General features: G+C 35.1%; 2 non-coding genes across 2 annotated transcripts; both read left to right on the top strand.

Moving 5' to 3' along the window:
• The first annotated feature begins 1,071 nt into the window (after nt 1-1,071).
• Nucleotides 1,072-1,153, top strand: TRNAS-AGA (transfer RNA serine (anticodon AGA)). The gene has a single exon. It is a non-coding gene; the product is annotated as a tRNA-Ser (tRNA).
• A 1,231-nt stretch (nt 1,154-2,384) lies between these two features.
• Nucleotides 2,385-2,466, top strand: TRNAS-AGA (transfer RNA serine (anticodon AGA)). The gene has a single exon. It is a non-coding gene; the product is annotated as a tRNA-Ser (tRNA).
• The last annotated feature ends 34 nt before the right edge of the window (nt 2,467-2,500 follow it).

The following is a 2,500-nucleotide window of genomic DNA, read 5'->3' as shown; positions in this document are numbered from 1 at the left end:
TGCATTTTCAATGTCAAATCTGTAAGAAAGTTTTGTACATTTAGCAAAATATCAAATTCATTTGAAAGAAAATGATGTCCACTCAAAGTAAAAACAGCTTTGGTTACTTTCAATGCACAACATTTTACTTTCAAATCGTGTCAGATGACTTTCAGTGCTAATTATTATATCATTAACCTCTACTTTATTAAAAATTGTGCTTTATGCAAAAAAAGAAAAAGCACAATTATTAAAAATTGTGCTTTAATGCAAAAAAAGAAAAATAATTGTCTGTGCATACTTTCATGTAGCACAATTATCTTCACTAGCTCAAAAGGGCCGCTCATTGTCCAAAATGAATTGTCAAATCAGAACAAACAATGGAATATCCCCATCATTCCTGGAACACTTGATTAGTTTACAAAACAAGCAAAATTTAAAAGAGTGTAGAAGGTTTGATAGGCTCAAGCATCTCTAATCTTGATGTAAGTTTGGCTACACTAAAAAATCTATGGAAAGTGCTTTCCAAACTAGCTCTGTAGCCAGTTGATAGTAATTGCACAAATATAAGTCAAACTATTAGTGATATTTTCCAAATGATTAAACATGACAATTTGTGTGATAAAGCAACACAGGAATAAGTAGTTGAATCTCTTTTGTGTAGTCAAATCATTTTTCATTTTGCTTGGAAAGTTGATAATGTTTAAAATTAACACTCAATCATTTTAATAGCACGTAATATCACAGTTGTGTGAACATGGAATCCTTCGATAGCTCAGCTTGTAGAACGGGGGACTGTAGAGGAGATTGGTACAGAAATCCTTAGGTCGCTGGTTCAATTCCGGCTCAACGGATGACGCTTTTGATAAACTTAGATGTCAGTACTGACATTTTACAAACCCAAAACTATACCAAGTATAAAGCATTCTCCAAGTTATATTTTAAAAATCATTAACGCAGGTCACTGTGGTCAGGATTAACTTCCCATGGAAATCATCTCTGATACAATATTACTTCAGTCATCCTCACAGCCTGAAATGAAGTAGCGCAACCCATAGAGAAACTTTTGTGAAACATCACATTGAATGAGAGGTATTCATGGCCGAGTGGTTAAGGCGATGGACTAGAAATCCATTGGGGTCTCCCCGTGCAGGTTCAAATCCTGCCGACTACGACCACATGGTTGTTTTATTTTTCAGAAAATTTACTAAAAGCTTGAAACCAGTGTTGCTCAGGGTGAGTCAGGAACTGGCACATCAAAATCTTTAGGATGCCTGCCTGTTCTCTCTTTCTCTATCCGTCATTCTCCTCCTCTACTTGAGACTGAGCCCAGGAATCTCAGCAGCCATACTAAGTAGCATTTATTAATTACAAATGCATTTTCAATGTCAAATCTGTAAGAAAGTTTTGTACATTTAGCAAAATATCAAATTCATTTGAAAGAAAATGATGTCCACTCAAAGTAAAAACAGCTTTGGTTACTTTCAATGCACAACATTTTACTTTCAAATCGTGTCAGATGACTTTCAGTGCTAATTATTATATCATTAACCTCTCCTTTATTAAAAATTGTGCTTTAATGCAAAAAAAGAAAAATAATTGTCTGTGCATACTCTCATGTAGCACAATTATCTTCACTAGCTCAAAAGGGCCGCTCATTGTCCAAAATGAATTGTCAAATCAGAACAAACAATGGAATATCCCCATCATTCCTGGAACACTTGATTAGTTTACAAAACAAGCAAAATTTAAAAGAGTGTAGAAGGTTTGATAGGCTCAAGCATCTCTAATCTTGATGTAAGTTTGGCTACACTAAAAAATCTATTGAAAGTGCTTTCCAAACTAGCTCTGTAGCCAGTTGATAGTAATTTCACAAATATAAGTCAAACTATTAGTGATATTTTCCAAATGATTAAACATGACAATTTGTGTGATAAAGCAACACAGGAATAAGTAGTTGAATCTCTTTTGTGTTGTCAAATCATTTTTCATTTTGCTTGGAAAGTTGATAATGTTTAAAATTAACACTCAATCATTTTAATAGCACGTAATATCACAGCTTTATGATCATGGAATCCTTCGATAGCTCAGCTGGTAGAGCGGAGTACTGTAGAGGAGATTGGTACAGAAATCCTTAGGTCGCTGGTTCAATTCTGGCTCAAAGGATGACGCTTTTGATAAACTTAGATGTCAGTACTGACATTTTACAAACCCAAAACTATACCAAGTATAAAGCATTCTCCAAGTTATATTTTAAAAATCATTAACGCAGGTCACTGTGGTCAGGATTAACTTCCCATGGAAATCATCTCTGATACAATATTACTTCAGTCTTCCTCACAGCCTGAAATGAAGTAGCTCAACCCATAGAGAAACTTTTGTGAAAACATCACATTGAATGAGAGGTAGTCGTGGCCGAGTGGTTAAGGCGATGGACTAGAAATCCATTGGGGTCTCCCCACGCAGGTTCAAATCCTGCCGACTACGACCGCATGGTTGTTTCTTTTTTCAGAAAATTTAC

The sequence above is a fragment of the Pseudophryne corroboree genome, chromosome 4 (genome assembly GCF_028390025.1).
Source record: "Pseudophryne corroboree isolate aPseCor3 chromosome 4, aPseCor3.hap2, whole genome shotgun sequence".
NCBI lineage: Eukaryota > Metazoa > Chordata > Amphibia > Anura > Myobatrachidae > Pseudophryne > Pseudophryne corroboree.
Note: the sequence above shows the minus strand (reverse complement) of the source record. Positions and strands in the feature narration are given on the sequence as shown.